The sequence below is a fragment of the Carlito syrichta genome, unplaced genomic scaffold, assembly GCF_000164805.1.
Source record: "Carlito syrichta isolate Samal-C Ts95f unplaced genomic scaffold, Tarsius_syrichta-2.0.1 Scaffold309028, whole genome shotgun sequence".
NCBI lineage: Eukaryota > Metazoa > Chordata > Mammalia > Primates > Tarsiidae > Carlito > Carlito syrichta.
In genome coordinates, this window is record NW_007253124.1 from 19,603 (window position 1) to 37,387 (window position 17,785).

The 17,785-nt window shown below is 38.3% G+C and overlaps 1 pseudogene; it reads right to left on the reverse strand.

The window, feature by feature from the left end:
- Positions 1 to 5,914: 5,914 nt before the first annotated feature.
- On the reverse strand, positions 5,915 to 8,452 carry LOC103269029 (annotated as a pseudogene).
- Positions 8,453 to 17,785: the final 9,333 nt, after the last annotated feature.

Genomic DNA, 17,785 nt, shown 5'->3' on the forward strand with positions numbered 1-17,785 from the left:
CTCTGTCTAGTGCAGAAGCCATTTATTGAAAGTTACAGCAGGTATTTATCCCCAAATTTTACACAGACAGTCTCACAAGTCTTTCACGTGAGCACAAAGCCAGGTGCAGGAGGGGCATCCCCGACCCACCAGATGTTTTCTCAGGTATGAGGAGGGACACACCCCAAAATTGTCTTATTGTTTCCTTCGCTAGTTAATGTTTCTCAAAAGCAGTGCAACAATCCCTACTAGCATCATGATGTTCTGATAATCAATAATTTCTAAAGCTCATGTGCACACAACACCCATGATGACTAACAAATTTTATTACCTTTCTATTCTATGCTAATACTACTTACACAATGCTACAGAAGCTTAAGCCAACTACTAAAGAATGTGGCCCAGTCCAAAGATCACGCTGGGCTCTACAGGATGTGGCCCAGTCCAAAGTTCACAGTGGGCCACTTTTTGGAACAATAGATTACAATCTTTTAACAAAATGGCTATTCTAAAGTCCTATATATCTATCCTAATTTCTATGAAAGTTTCTAAATCCTAATCCTAATATATAAAGCTGTTCATCAGCAACAAAGCTTCTAAAAATAAAACCCAAAATATAAACTGTAAATGTACGAAGGCCAAAACCACAATAGTAGAAAATGGAGACAATGATATTTCTAAAGTTAACTGTATTCTTATTAAACCTCAAAATATCATGATTGGTCATGCTTGAACTAATATGATTTCCTGACATTAGCATGATCTATTCTACAATACTTCCTATGAATAAAATAAATTCAATTTCTATAATAGGTAGAAAAGCCCTACACTAACTGTAGCTAAAGCTGTCCTAAAAGAATGCAGCTCAGTCCAAAGTATGCGCTGGGCCCTCAAGAATGTGGCGCAGCCCAAGGTTTGTGCTGGGCCATTTCTGGTAACTCTAAATAATCATCTATACCATCTAAAGCTGAAAAGAGTTCTCCATAAGTATATACTAATTCTACAAATATACTTTTAAATCTTATAAAAAAACTTGTACCATATAAAAGACTCCCAAATGTGACCTGAATTTGAATTATATCTAATAACTAAGCTGAAACCGCAGTTTATGGGAAACAGGAACAATGAGTTTCTAGAGTGAGCCATGCCTGTCACAGTCACAGGGCCTTCAGCTTAGATCAGCAGAGTTCCTTTAGGTTACTTGTGCTACATGGTAAAAGGAGGAGGAAAATGGGGTCAATGGCTCCCGAACACATTCTAGTGGTCTCAGGGTCCACGGCCCTCCCTGATCCCTAATGCTCAGTGGGGCTCCGTGGCCAGCTCCCAACATGTTATTTTTACTGATATGCAATCAGTGTATATTTATGTAAGTTCATAAGTATTTTTGCAATTTGTTATTTTTTACTTCTAAGATGTAAGTATCTAACTACCTATCAAGACATACATTTTATGTAAGCACATACAGGTCTACATAAACAAAATAATTTTTTAGTGTTCGCAATCATTGCTTGATTGTGGTAAACTACACATATGTAAAATTTACCATTTTTGACATTTTTAAGTGTGTAATTCTGTGGCATGAAGTACATTCACATTGTTGTGCCATCCTCAGGAACCCTTATGTTTGTAAAACACATGGTAGGGATGAGACCTGTTAATGTAGGTAAAGAACAGTGACCACCAAATATTATATGCCACCTGTGAAATATACACAGCAGGATAAAACCTGAAACTAATCACACCACAAGTCTATCCATGTACTTATATAGTAAATAAAGAGAACAAAGACACCTGCTAAATGACATCATAGCTATGTCATTAGCAAAATCCACACTGTTGGCAATTTTACAAAAAACAAGATATAATTTCTTCAAATACAAATTCTGGGTACAAATGAGAGGAAAAACCGATAGATTAAAGAGGTTTGTGAGACATATCAACCAACTTCAAGGCATGGACCTTATTCTTATTTCAATTTAGTAAACTGCAAAAACATTCAGGAGACATCTGGGAAAAGTTTGAGTACTGACTAGATATTGAATGATATTAAATAATCTTTAATTTTTAGATGGCATAATGTAATTGTAGTTATATATAAAATCAATCTTTATGTTTTAGAAATACATGTTCAAGCATTATGGATGAAATGAAATAATATCGAACATTTGTTTCAATTATGAGTTGATAATGTTTTCAAAGCTAAAGAACAAATAGTTGTTTTTATACTGTTTTTTCTATTTTTGCATATGTATAATTATTAACTGTAAAGTTGAAAAAGTCAATCTTTACCTGTAGTTTGGTTATCAACTCTATTGCTGCAGTATCACAGCACTTGTGTTCCAGTGAAAGCAATTTCATTTAATAATGACCCCAAAGCACAAGATAGCAATGCTGGCAATATGGATATACAAAAAGGAAGCTGTAAAATGCTTCCTCTAAGTAAAAAGGTGAAAGGTCTAGACTTAAAAATGAAAGATAAAAATTATATGCTGAGTTCCTAAGATCTTTAATAAGGACACATTTTCTAACCATGAAATTGTGAAGAAGGAAAAAAATCTGTGGTCCTTTTACTGCTGTACCTCAAGCTGCAAAAGTTATGGCTACAGTGTATGAAAAGTGCTTAGCAAGATGGAAAAGGCTTTAAATTTGTGGGTTGAAAACATGAACAGAAATGTGCTCCAACTGATAAAAATCAGGGTTGGTACTATCTGTGTTTCTGACATACACTAGGGATCTTGCAGAAAAGGATGAGGACACTGTATTTTTGTATATTGGCAAAAGGCACACAAACACATATACATGCACACACTCTGTCACCCCCAAAATAGTTGGAAAGCACTTGTATTTGGAGCCTGAAAATGTATTTCATAAATCAATTATTCACAGGTTATATTGGCTATGCAGGGGCATAAAATTCTATCACCCTAGATCTTGTTTCCCATCTGGAGTCAGTTTTTCTCCCTGGAGGACATCTGGCAATGTCTGAACATATATTCTGCTGTTGCAACTAAGGACATACTACTGGTATCTAGTGGGTAGAGGCCAGGGATGCTGCTAAGCATCCTCCAATATACAGAATGATCTTCTACAATAAAGAATTATCTGGTTCAAATGTCAATAGTGCAGAAGTGAGACATGACTAAACCAAGAGTTTTTAATATTGAGTGATCACTCATAGAAACAAAGATCTGAGTATCCCATGTTCTCACTCAAGTGAACCTTGATCAACTACCGTAATACTATAAGAAAAGGAATGACAGTGGTGGAAAACTATGCGGGGAGGGGCAGGGAGTGGAAGGGAGGTGGGATTAACAGTAGTCAATATCTGTCTGAGGAAGGGGGAGCACACCTCATCAACAAGGGTACCTGTACAACACATATTTTGTATACCTAACCCTTAACTGTACCCCACAATTTTAAAATAAAAAATATATATGTTAATAAATTTTAAAAACTTAAATGTGCATCAGAATCACCCGGAAGCCTTATTAAACAGATTAGTAGTTCCCACTCCCAGATATTATGATTCAGTAGGTCAGAGGATAAGAGGGCTAAAACTGCCAAATGCTATTGCTGCAGCTCATTTGTAGTTCACATTCCAAGAACATAGACTCACCAGGGCCCAGGACTATACCTGAGATGCAGTCAAAGATACAGCAATATGACTATTTTATAAAATGACTATTCTATAAGACAGGGTTGAGTTTAATGCATTCTGGAGAAGTAACCAGCTATGGTAATAGAGGGGAAAGAAAGTTGTGTTTTCACACATTTACTACACTTCTCAAGTTCTCAACACCATATTGAACTTTATGGTCAGGAAAAATTTGATAATTTCCAGGCAAAAGAATTGCTTGTAGTACCCCTGCTTCTCCAAAATTACCGGTCTGTTTGCTCTAATCTCCCCTCTTAAATCCAATAAAAAGTTATACTCAAATACCACTACCCCTGCTTATTTGATCAAAATGGAATTGGATGTTTTCAAATGGACTGTTCCAGAAAACTATGAAATAAGCAGAAATGAATAAAAGTAATTGTAAATAAAAGTTATAAATGATTTGATACAGCATAGATATCAAGGACCCTGGGGACAGAAACAGCCCTCAAAATTCTTTTCTCTAGAGTATATCATAATACACCTGAACTACTGTGTCTCACCCACCCTGATCTCAGTCATTCTCACAGGAAAAATTAGAAACAGAATCCCATTTCAAAGACTCTCTGAAGCTAGACTATAGAGCAAAGGTAAGAGCAAAGGAACTATCTCCAGAGAAGTTCAGAGCAGACACGTGGAAAGTATACTAATTGTTGGCTAATTGTAAAATATTTTAGTGAGAAGAGGAAGATCTAAAATGTCTACTAAAGAGAAAAAAAGGAAGGAAGCAGATGACTCTGAAAGACCATTAACTTGACAGTTATAGCAACTCGATGGTTTTTACTGAGATAATGCAAATGCAGATAAGAGAGCTACAGGGATCCAAAAACAAGGAACACTGCTCTCAAGAAGCTTACATGGAGAAGGGGAAGAAAAACAAAAATAATCATAATGCTAAAGGTAAAGTAGATCCTTGCAGGGTTTCTCCCAAGATGGCACTAGGAAGGGTTTCCAGGAGGAAGAAGCATCTCAACTGGACCTTGAGGGTCAGAGAGTCATCCAGGTAGAGAAAGAGAAATTACATCCAAAAGACTCTGTGTCTCTACAAATACACTTATCCCAGAGTAATTATATTTATCTTACTTTGACAAATAATATTTAATCAGAAGCAGAAAATTTAAATTGGAAGCCAAAGAGAAGACACCACTAAGTTGAACATATATTTTATTATTTCTGAGAAACATTCTTTCTCACATTTAAACATACATGTAAGAAAGGTGGATCAAACTGTTGATACAGTCTCATAATAAATTCATAGTTTCAAGTAAGTTTTATCCCAGTGTTTTAGCTATTATTAAATAACTATCTTAGCAGAAAAAAAGGAAAGAATACCAATGTTTGGGTAATTGATAAATATTTTAGTGAGAAGAGGAAGATCTAAAATGTCCACTAAAGGAAAAAAGGAAGGAGATGACTCTGAAAGAAGATCATTAACTTGGCAGTTGTATTGCTTAAGTTATGATATCTTAAAATCTATAGGAACTCTGATTTAATTGAATATGATGAGCATTTTAAGAAATATGATGAGACTGACTCCTGGGCTGACATCTTGGGATTCTTAGCTTCTTGGAACTTATTCCAGATGGAAGGAGATATGATGAGGGCTCATGGGATATGCTGATAAGGTTTGTTAAAAACACAGGAAAAAAGGAGTTCTACATAAAAGATTTGTACACCCATGCTCACAGCAAAATTGTTAACATTATCTAAAGGTGTAAGCAGCCCACATGTCCATAGATGGATGAATGAATGAATAAAATGTGTTGTAAACCAACAATGGAATATTGTTCACATGAAAAAATGAAGAAAAAATCCTGTTACATGCTCCAGGGTGGATGAACCTTGAGGACATTATGCTAAGTGAAGTAGTCAAGAACAAAAAGACAAATGCTGTATGATTCCACTTAGATGAGGTACATAGAATAGTCAAATTCATAGAGGCAGAAAGTAGAGTGATCCTAGTCTGAGCCTGGGTGGGAGGAGAAGGAAATGGAAACTGCTGTTTAGTAGAAATCGTATCAGTTTTGCAAGAGGAAAGCGTTCTGGTGATCGCCTCCACAGCAATGTGAATGCATTTACCACCACTGAACTGTATACTTTAAAAAGGCAGAGATAACAAACATGTGTATTTTAACAGAATTTGTAAAAATCTGGAGATAGGATTGGAGAAGAGTCTGAAGGAGAGACTGAGGATAAACTAATTAAATAGATAAAACGATAACAAGGAGTGGGAAAGTAGACAGAAAAGAAAGATTAAAAAAAAGAAAAGAAAAACACAACTCACCGGCGCCTCATATACCATAATGCAAGGCATGGCAAAAGGATCAAGAAAGGCACTATTATTGCCAAAATGATCAAACCAATGGAGGTGGAAGATCCTGGCAATTGGGAGAGGAAAAAAGGCTGTCACGTTATATCTGATATGCTGGATCCCTGGTGGTCTTCCTTTGACCACCTGGGTTTCAACCCACCATTTACATGCTTCCAGTGGATGGTTATCTTCAACCTCTGTCATACTCTTGAACACCATTTGCCCATCCTTTGAGTCCTCTAACCTGACCCCACACAATCTACGGGTCCTTCATTATATATCTCCTATATCTTGGATCATTTATTCTTATTCTAATCGGGATTGGGGTCCCAGAAATCTCTCTCTCTCTCTCTCTCTCTCTCTCTCTCTCTCTCTCTCACACACACACACACACACACACACACACACACACACACACACACACACATACACACACACACATCTGTCGAGCCCCATCCTTCCTCAGTGACAACTCCACGCCTGAAGACCACCTTGTTCCACTTCCAGCCTGGGCCCCAGATCTTTCTCACCCAAGTAGAGGATGATGTCCTGGCTGCCTCCACATCCAGGGTTGCTTGGAGATACCACGTCTCATCGGCATTGGGCAGGATGTCCCCTTGCTGAGTGCTGATTACACCTGCTCACCCCGCATCCACATCAACCACAGGGGCTTTGGGCAGAATCCTGAGATGTGGCATACCAGCAGCAGACGGTCAGGCCCAGGACTAGGGCCACTGCACAGCCTGGCCTCAGGCTTCACCAAGACAAGAAGGAGCAGAGACGGTGTATCATATTATGACTCGAATTCAGAACTTAGGGACTCAGAAACCCACAACTTTGGACAGTGACCCCTTCCACTGAGAAGCAGTTAACTTGTCTCTGAGAAGCAGTTAACTTGTTGATTAAACCCCTGTCCTTCTTGGATACCAGACGTGGTGGGAAGTGAAACAGAGCAGGACTCACCTTGCCTTTGTAGATCTGCCTTTCCTGCATCCTGGATGCCTAGAAGATACTGGGGGCAGGTTTCATAGAGGAGCTTTTTTCCAACATCTATGATACCTTTATATTGCATGACTAATTTGCAGAGTTTCTGTGCCCTGCTGCCACTTTCTGGGGCAGGCACACATGACATATTCTCAATACTCAGGAAATCCAATCCTCCTAAAGCTCTCCTGAAGAAGCTTGCTATGGCACCCTCAAAACGTAGCTCACAACTTGTTCTCCCCTGGATCTCAGAGGAGTCTAGGTAGAAGGAAAACAGAGAGCAAGTTAATAAACACAATTAGGGAAAAAAAGCATGAGAACAGGATTTTAGATTTTGACAGGGATAGAGTTCTTAGAATTGAAATGGTGAGCCCCAAGCCAATTACAACATTTAGAAGTTTTCTGAAAGAAAAACATTGGGGAAGGAGTGAGTTTCATGAAGGCAAAGATGTGTGGTGATGGTGTTGGTGAGTAAGAGGGAAGAGGAGAAGTGGAGTGTGATGCAGTCAGGAGTGCAGCACCCAGAGTGAGCTGAAGTACCCCAGAGAGACGAGGGCACAGGGAAGAGACAATTAAAGAGAAAGATTAGAGTAGGAAGCCACACTGTAGTTACTGAGGCACAGGGTGGGAACAGTAAGGGCCCTTGAGGAGAAGTTTCATGCAAGACAAACCAGGAGTTTGTTTTAAAATGAGAGGCTGGTCTTGTCAAAGTAGAGTGCAGAGGCAAAAGTCTGAAATACCTTGTAGAGGTATGGAACACAAGGAAGATACTACTCTAGAAAGGAATGTGCAAGCAGTTGGGTAAAGAAGAAAAAAAGGGAGAAGGAATGGAGAAATTAGCAGCTTGCAAAAAGTGACCCAAAAAAGTCACTAAGAATCTTTCCAGCTGGGAGACTGGACTCACATTCTATCTGGTATTCATTGGCATGTACTGTACTTCTCAAATGTATTCAAAGAGGTAGATTCGGAATATCTCAATCAACTCATCAACCTCCTTGTCACTGAAGTTGCCCTTAGACCAGGACTTCAGGAATGTGGGATTGCCTGAGTCACTATCCCAGTCATGAATCTGCAAATCATCCAACCAGGCTGATCCTTGATTTTGTGCCCAGGTGCTTTGAAAAAGGATATGATCTGGATGAGATGGAAAGAGATCGGTTTCTGGAATGCTATCAAGAGAAGAGGAGAAAGATGGTGACAAGAATGGGGAAAGCAAGAGGGAACAAGAAAGAATAGAAATGGAAGCAACTTAGAGAAAAAGAATCTAGAGTCTCAAGAACACACAAAGCCTGACACATTTGACTGCCCCAGGGCTTCAGGCCCCAGCCCCAAACCCAGGATGGTGGAAAAGGACTGGACATAAGAGGGCCCAGATCCTTAGTGTCCGCATACACCTGGGTAATTCAGCCTGCTTTCAACCAGACCCTGCACCAGTGCTGGGAGCTGCCAGAGAGACTCTTACCATTCTCACTGTCACTGCCTGGAAAGAGAACTGCTAACAATTGAAATGGCAGAACCAGCATTTCACTGGGAGATACAACTTCTGACTTGCAGAGCTGGTATTTGATCTCTGATTTCAGCGAATGTTTTCTCCTCCATGCTTTGTGGTGACTTCCTCTCTCTCCCAACTGACAAATCTCTTCCTTATCCAATCTGTACTTCAGATAAAAATGTGTTCCCACCTCCTGAGCCTCCTACCTCGCTTCTCATTTCCCTCCAGCCCTGACTTCTAGACTTTCCCTTGGCTCCCTGACTTCTAGCTGCTCTCTCTCTCTCTCTCTCTCTCTCTCTCTCTCTTTCCTTAGCTCCCTTCAGACCAAATTGGAAAAGTCCCTGTATGATTCTGTCAGGTCATTCCAACTTCCTTAGCCTTTATTCCCACATCTATAACAAACGAGGGTCCTATGGAATACTTGCTCAGTTACCAGTCACCTTTAACATAGAAAGATGTTTTGGTTTATCCACACAACTCAGCCTTCCTCCTTTCCCACTGCCATCTTTGGTCCTCTGTCGTTGCCCCTTCCCAATGTTCTCAGCATCTCCTCTTTCTTATATTGCCCTCCTTGCCTGATATCTTTTATATTCTAACCTCGATGGGTGTTGAAATTCACTTACATGAGAGCAAAGTATTTAAAACATTGCCTCAGCCAGGCTCAGTGGCTCAGCCTGTAATTCCAGCACTTTGGGAGGCCAAGGAGAATGGATTGCCTGAGCTCGCGTGTTCGAGACTTGCCTAGGCAACCTGGCAAGACCTCGTCACTGCAATAAATAAAAAAATATTAGCTGGGCATGGTAGCATGAGCCTGTAGTTCAGGCTCCTTGGAAGGCTGAGGCGTAAGGATCGCCGAAGCCCAGCAGGTTGAGGCTGCGGTGGCTGGGAGTGTGCCACTGCACTCCAGTCTGGGCGACAGAGTGAGACTCCAACTCAAAAAAAATAGATAGATAGATAGATAGATAGATAGATAGATAGATAGATAGATAGATAGATAGATAAAACATTGCCTTTACTATGGAACTACAGATCCAAATCCCAGAATCAAATATAATACATGCTGCAGTTTATAATCCAATCAAAATCATCTCACACCATAGCGATTTTTAGGGGAAATAAATGGCACTTACTGCTGGTATATGACCTTATCTTCAGTAGCCCCTGGCCTTTGGAATGTTGACTAATAAACCTTCACGGGATAAGCAGAACACTAGAAGCTATGCTAATGCTTGTCTCCAGCCTAAGTCAAAGATAGAACTTTTTGGATAAGATTCTACATGTTGCAAAGCCTTCTCCTTTTGCAATATCTCACAACTTCTGTCTACATTTAGGCCTTCCCATCACCATCTTATCACCACATAAGGCATTAACAGTAGAGCCAAGAGGCTGTCATTTTTTTACACCAAAATTTCAGAAATGTTTATTCTAAGATGTCATCCCCTACCTTCTTTTTGCATGCCCTTATCAAGTTTTAAGAATAATGTTTTGATTCGCTACAATCACAAAAAAATTTTACAAATTTGCATAGAGCTACATGTTATGCAAAAATGTAGTGGCAAAGAAGTCCAAGGGTGAGAGATTTTCTTTAGCTGATTCAATTATGTAAATATAAAATGCAAAATGAGCAATTTGGCATTCTCTATTTTTGGAAAAAAATGGTTCACAACATTAATAAAAGTAGATTTCCTTCATGATTATTACTACCTAATGGATAATTCTAGAATAACTCTACAAATTTCAAATATGTAAATATTAATAGTATTTCCAGACTCTAACACATAATAGAATGAAAACTACATTTTTGGTAACAGTTATAGAAAACAGAAGAGACTTAACATTGGCTGTCATTGACTTGAACACTATTTTTTTTCTTAAAGTTTTTATTTTTGGAACAACACTATCTGCAGAGTACAGGGAAGTTGTAGGCCAACAATTTTTCCCTTAAAATGGGTGAGTTCTTGTAAGACTTCTAAAATTGAATTGATACAAACTAAAGCTCAAATATAGCTTACATTTTAAAATAATCCAAAAGAGTTGGTAGAGCAGAAGACTGTCACACACTGGTCCCACACTTATCACATTTTTCAACAGGCTAAGCCTAAAATATTAGAACAATAATTCAGTCAAAATCATGTTACCAGAAGAGAGTACTTAGTGTTGCCAAAGACCATGTTAGAAATTGAGTTGTGCCTGAGGAAAGGAAGATAGACAGAGATTTGGGATTAAGCTTCAATAGAATGTCAGCAAGTCTGTGCCAAATAAGTGCAGAATATCAACCTAAATTACAAACAGAAGGAGAGGTTCTCTAAAAACCAAGATATCTGTTTAGGAATAGAACCTTGAAATGGGAATATATGTGCCATAGTAAACCACGGGCATATTTAGGAAGACAAGAGAAAACAAAGATTTCTGAACAAAAAACTAAGAAGGATTACACATTTGTTTTCAAATAATTAATTTTGACTACAAAGATCAACAAAAGGGGTGCCACCTGTTAGATTACAGACAGGCAGTTGCTGGTGGGGCAGATGTCTTTCCAGAATGATCTCTATGTGTACTTTTATGTTGGCCTTTGTTCAAGGGTGTGGTTTTCTTCAGAGTATTTTGTGAGAGTTTTGTATGCTTATTAAGCCTACAAACATGAGAACTCTTTCTGCATGTATTTCCCTGGTTCTGTCTGCTTCTTTTCTTTCTTCCTTTAAACATTAATGACTCCATTTTGATTTTGACAACTTTCAGAAGAAGATGATCATCAATTTAAACTCAGTAAATAAAATCTCCAAACAAAATGAGGATTTTGAAACTATTCAAATATATTTGAGAGAAAAATTCACTGTTAATGTTTGAAAGGTTAAGAAATGAGCCTGTTTTGAAAGTTAGTCTTTCCCACACACTGTATCCAGTGTCTCATATTCTCCTTCCGTTGCTGTTTCAAAAGTACAGAAACTGATCACAGAAACAAAGAACAGAGTACCATATGTTCTCACTCCTAAGTGGACCTTGGGCAATTATAATACTATAAGAAAGGGATTGGCAGTAGTGGGAAATTGTCAGGGGAGTGGGGATGGGATTGGCAGTTGAGGGAAACTGCTACAGGAGGGAGGGGCACACCTTATCAACAAGAGTACCTGCATAATCTACATTTGTGTACCTAACCCTGAATTGTACCCCACATCTTTATAATAAAAAAGCATAGTAGATTTTTAAACTTTTATTTCTATTTTTATTTTTTAGTTGGAGTCTCACTCTGTCACCCATACTGGATGGCATTGGCCGCTCCCGGCCACTGCAGCCTTGACCTGCTGGGCTCCGGCAATCCTTCCACCTCAGCCGTCCGAGTAGCCAGAATTACAGGTAAGCGCTACCAGACTCGGCTGATTTTTTTATTTTTATTGTAGAGATGAGGTCTTGCCAAGTTGCCCAGGTGGGTCTTGAACATGCGAGCTCAGGCAATCCACTCACCTCAGCCTCCCAAAGTGCGGGGTACCAGGCTGAGCCACTGAGCCCGGCTTGATTTTTTTTAAGTACAGAAACTGTCATGGCAGTGTCTCTGATGTCTCCATTCTCTACTATAACTTGGATCTTTCAATCCTATGGCATGGATGCTATTTCCACTGTGTCTTAGTGTCATTGCTACCTGGCATATGAAACTTGTCTTCTATACACAGAATTTCCCTAGTCACAATAGCTGTTTCAATTAAAAGTCATCATTTGCACATTTTAAATCAGGTTTTTATTGATCCTTCTAACCTATGTCCTCCTATAAGCCTAGAGGCCGTGTATGCTTCTGATACACTCCTCAGATATAGATTGAATAATCTTACTTATACTGGAATCTTTAAATGATTCAAGTATTGAATACTGAACATTTTTAGTTTATTATAGTCCCATCTGTATATTTTTGTTTTCATTTTTTGCCTGTGGTTTTGAAGTTCAACCATAAAATTTTTACTTAGACCAATGTGTTGAGCATTTCTCCTATGTTTTCCTCTAGTACTTTCATAATGTTGGAACTTATGCTTATGTTTAATACATTTGAACTTATTTTTTTAATTTATTGAGAGATAAGGGTCTAGTTACATTTTTATGTATATGGACATTCAGTTTTCCCAGCACCTTTTATTGAAGAGACTGTTTTTTCCCCAGTGTACATTCTTGTCAACTTTGTCAAATTAATGCATAAGTCTGTCCCAGTGTTCTCTATTCTGTTTCATTAGTCTATGTGTCTGTTTTAATACCAATCCCATGTTGTTTGCTTACCATAGCTTTTTAGTATATTTTGAAGTTAAGTAGCATGATGCCTCTAGCTTTGTTTTTTGGTTTTTTTTGCTCAGAATTGCTTTGCTTGTTGGTGTTTTTGTGGTTCTGCATATATTTTAGGATTTTTTAAAAAACTCTGAGAAGAATGTTATTTGTATCTTGATAGAGAATGCATTGAATCTGTAGAATTATTTGAGTAATATGTTAATTAATATTAATTATATATTAAGTAATATTAATTATTTTGATCCATCAGTATATCTTTCAGTTCATTTGTGTCCTCAATTTTTCACCAACGTTTTTAGTTTTATTGTAAAAAATCTGTCACCTTTTTGGTAAGATTTATTCTTTTAAAAAAATAAGTATTGTAAATTGGAATGCTTTTTTGACTTCCTTTACAGTTAAGTTCGTTCATTATTGGTATATAGAAATGCTACTAATTTTTCAATGTTGATTTTGTTTCCTACAACTTTACTGAATTTTTCTTTCAGCTTTATGAATTCTTTTGATGGAGTTTTTAGGTTTTTCTGTATATAAATTATGATGTCTATAAAGACAGTTTGATTTCCTCTCTTCTAATTTAGATGCTGTTTTTTTTTTCATGACTTATTGCTCATACAAATATTTCCAGTACTCTGTTGAATAAGAGTGGAAACGTGGGCACGCTTATCTTGTCTACTATTTAGATGAAAGACTTTCAGCTTTCTCACATTCAGTATGACGTTAGCTGTGGGCTTGTCAAATATGATGTTTATAATGTTAAGTTGTCATGTTACCTGTATGCCTAATTGGCTTAGAGGTATTTGTTTTTTTATCATGAAGGGTTACTATATTTTATCAAATGATTTTCTGCATCTATTGAAATAATCATATGCTTTTTGTTTTTCCTTTTGTTGATGTCATGCATCACTTTTTTATTTGTATATATTGAGCCATGTTTACCTCTCTCAGATAAATCCCTTGGCTAATACACTTGATTGTGGTATATTTTTACAAATGTGTTGTTGGATTTTGTTTCCTACTATTTTGTTGAAGGGTTTGGCATGCATGGTATGTTCGCCTGTGATATTGGCCTGATATTTTTTTCCTTTTGATATCTGTCCCTAGTTTTATTCCATTGTGCTCTGAGAAGATACCTGAAATGATATTGATTTTTTTAATTGTTGAAACTTATTTTGTGGCCTGATATGTGGTTTATTCTGAAGATTGCTGATGAGAAAAATGTGATTCTGCATTCATTTGATAAAATGATCTGTAAGTGTTTTTAGGTTCATTTGGTCTACAGCTCAGATCAAGTCCCATGTTTCTTTGTTGAATTTTTGTCTAAGCATTGTTTCTAATGTTAAAAGTGGAGTGATAGAGTCCTCAGCTATTATTGTATTGGGCTCCAGCTCTCTCTTTACCTTTAATAAAGTTTGCTTTATATATTTGGGTGCCTCAGTGTTGGGTTTGTATATATTTAGATTTATTATATGCTCTTGCTGAATTGCTCTCTTTTTAATTACATAGTGAACTTCTTTGCCTCTTTTTGTTTTTTTATTCAAAGTTTATTTTCTCTGATATAACCACACCTGCAACCTATATGTTTTTGGTTTAATTTTGTGTGAAATATTTTTTTATACCTACACTTTCAGTCTAGAGTATCTTTACAGGTAAAGTGAGCTCCTTATAGGCAGGATATAGCTGGGTCTTTTTTTAAAAAATCATTCATTCACTCAGTCAATATATTTTAACTGGGGGATTCAAACCATTTACATTCAATGTAATGTTGATAGGAGAAGATTGCTCTTAATATTTTGAAATTATTTAATTATTGCTTTCCATGTCATTTGATTCTTTCTTTCTCCTCTATTGTTTACCTTTACATTTTGGTAGTTTTTTTTGTAGTGATGACTTTTGACTACTTTCTCGTTCTCATTTGTGTATCTGCTCTTCCAGTGAGATTTATACTTTCAAATGTTTTCATGGTAGTATACATTGTCTTTTTGCTTATAGGCATATGACTCCCTTAACCATTTCCTGCAGTGTCAATCTAATGGTGATGAATTTCCTCAGTTTTTGTCTTGGAAAGATGTATCTCTCCTTCATTTTTGAAGGACAGCTTTTCTGAGTATAATATTCTTCATTGCATTTTTTCATCACTTTGAATATAGCATATCATTTTCTCCAAGCCTGTAATGTTTGTGATGAAAATATGGGATACTTCACTGAGTTACATGGTCATTCTTACACAGAGACCATTCTAATCTTCACTGTGTTGTCCCATTCTTAGTATATGTGCTGCTGAAATAAGCAACAGTTGTGAATATTCTATTTAGTATTTTGACTCTATATTCATTGAATTCTTATACTACCCTGATCAGGTATTGGTATTAATAATTATTTGGGAGTTCTGGTAAGATGGCAATGGCATAGGTGGAATTGTGAGATTCTCTGAATATGAGTTCCAAAAAAGACTCTTACATTCCTTCCCCCAGCTGCCCACTGCCAGCTACAGTGGTCCAAGGCCTGGGGAACCTCGGTCCCATGCATTGCCGGATATTGCAGCCTGTGGCTGCTGCTGCTCCACTATATGTAACCCCCGCCCACGTAGAGTCTCAGGTCTTAGCTCCCTCCCTGGCTGCATGATCTTGCTCAGCACCCAGCACCAAGCTGTCAGTCACCCAGGGAGGCTCTGGGTGCCTGCCCCTCAGAGATACCGGTTCCATTTATGGCTGAAGTACCCTGTGAGGGGCCCAGGGCAACTCTCGCCACTTACTGCCTACCCTTTGGAGCTCTGGAGCTCTGGGCCCACCCTGGCTGAGGCACCCCACTTGCGATGCAATGCTTGTGTGGGAACAGCATATCTTAAGGAGGTGCTGATCGGAGGCTCTCAGCTACAGAGGAGGAAACTCCTGACTCCCTCCTCCCCCGAGGGTGCTGGTGGCACTCCGGATCCAGTGTCCACCTGTACAGCTGATTCCTAGTGCCTCACACACCACCACAGCCCATCATAATGGATCACCCAGGGCCCCAGACAAGTGGAGAGAAAGGATCCGTGAAAGAGGAGCTGCCATCTCAGTCATTCTCTAGGCAGAGATTTGCATTGCCCTGCCCACCTATGAACAGCCAACACCTTGGTTCCTAAGGTAATGTCGCTAAACAGGAGACAAATCCCCTCCCCTATGCTGAATCAGACACAGGTAACTAAGCATTGCAGACCTCCCAGACAGCAGGTTAAAAGAACAAACCCAAGCTGTGAGTAAATCTAGATGCCTGAAATGAAAGCAAAGGGGACAGGCTGGAGAACAGAGCTGAAGAGACTTTAGACACTCAAGAAAGATTCCAGAGCTAGTCTGATTTCTTATTTTGACTTTTGATTTTATCATTTTTACTGTTTGTTTTGCTCACTTTGTTTGCTTTTTGACTTACAATATCTGTGTTGGGGAAAACACATCAAAAGGAATGATATTATTGGTCTGTCCTTGTGGAACTACCGGTATTCTTTAGGGAATTTGGCTTGCATGTCTTTTTCACTACTCTCTGGCCTTGTGTCTCTTTTTCACCTGTTAGTTGGTATGTATGACTGCTTTCCCTCTCACTCTTCTCTCTTTCTAACTTCCTATTGACCCCCACCTTCCTCCATTATTTTCCTCTTTCGTACCTCCTTTTGTTCCAGGGACCAAACCTACATCCCACAGCACAGATAGATTGTAAGGCAGTGGGAAATAGGCTCCAGTGTGCCCATACACCTGTTATTGGATGCTGGCATCAGCAGATAGATTCTGAATCACAGCTTCCCCCTCAATTAAATTTCAAAACTGCAAAAAGTACAGCCTGCAGCCCACACTCCAGCCTTAAAAGTGAACAAAGCCAGAGGACCCTCATAAGGAAGAACAGGAGATTGCACAAGTGAAGCAAAAGCAACTCCACCTTCCCTGAAAAACAGAATTAAAGAGGGGAGGGAAAGGGGGAGAGAGAAAAAAATCTACACAAATGAAGAAAAACCAAAAGAAGGATTTGGGTCTCCCCAGACCCCTGGGAGGGCAAACACTGAGAAAACTGACTTTGGAATGCAAACAATGAAGAGCCCCCAGAATGACTGGTCTCAAACTACAAACCTGGATATCAATACATTAATGGAGAGATTTAAAAGAATTGAGGAGAGACAAGAAGAAACTAGGAAGGAGCTGATAACTGAGATAACAGTAATAAAGAATACTGTGAATGAAATAAATAACAAACTGATGAGCATGGAAAACAGAATGAGACAAGCAGAAGAAAGAAACACAGACCTTGAGGACCAAAATATGGAATTAAACTGAACTGTTGAAAACACAGAAAACAAGCTCAAAAAGACAAAACAAAACCTTCAAAAGATGAGCAATTACTTTAAAAGACTGAACCTAAGATTAATTGGCCTTCCTGAGGCAAAAAGAGAGACAGAGACCACACTGAAACAAGCTTTCCATGTGATTATTCAAGAAAATTTCCCTTATCTAATCAGTGATGCAAAAACTCAAACACAAGAGATTCAGAGAACCCCTGCAAGACAACAAATGAGTAGACCAACTCCTAGACACATAATTTGCCTAAACAAAGTAGGTATAAAAGAAAAAAATCCTAAAGGCAGCAAGAGAAAAAGGTCAGATCACCTACCATGGAAGACCAATTAGAATAGCAGCAGATTTATCTACCGAAACCCTGCAGGCTAGGAGAGCTTGGAGATATATCTTCAAAGTCCTAAAAGGTAAACAATTTCAACAAAGAATAACCTACCCAGCAAAGTTAAGCTTCATCAGCGAGGGAGAATTAAAATCTTTCACAGATATGCAATCCCTAAGATCTTATGCTGCCACTATACCACCTCTACATGAAACACTTAAGAAAGTATTAACACAGAAGAAAAGGAAAAAAGAAAAATGTTCTTCACAAGAGTACAGGGAAAAAAATAAAATTCACATGCACCAACCCCAAAACAAAAAGAAACAAAAAAAACCATGTGGAAGAATAACAGCTCTATAAGAACTCTATAATAGGGATCAACTCTCACATTTCAATAATTGGCCTGAATGTGAACGGACTAAATGCACCACTGAAGAGACATAGAATGGCAAAGTGGATA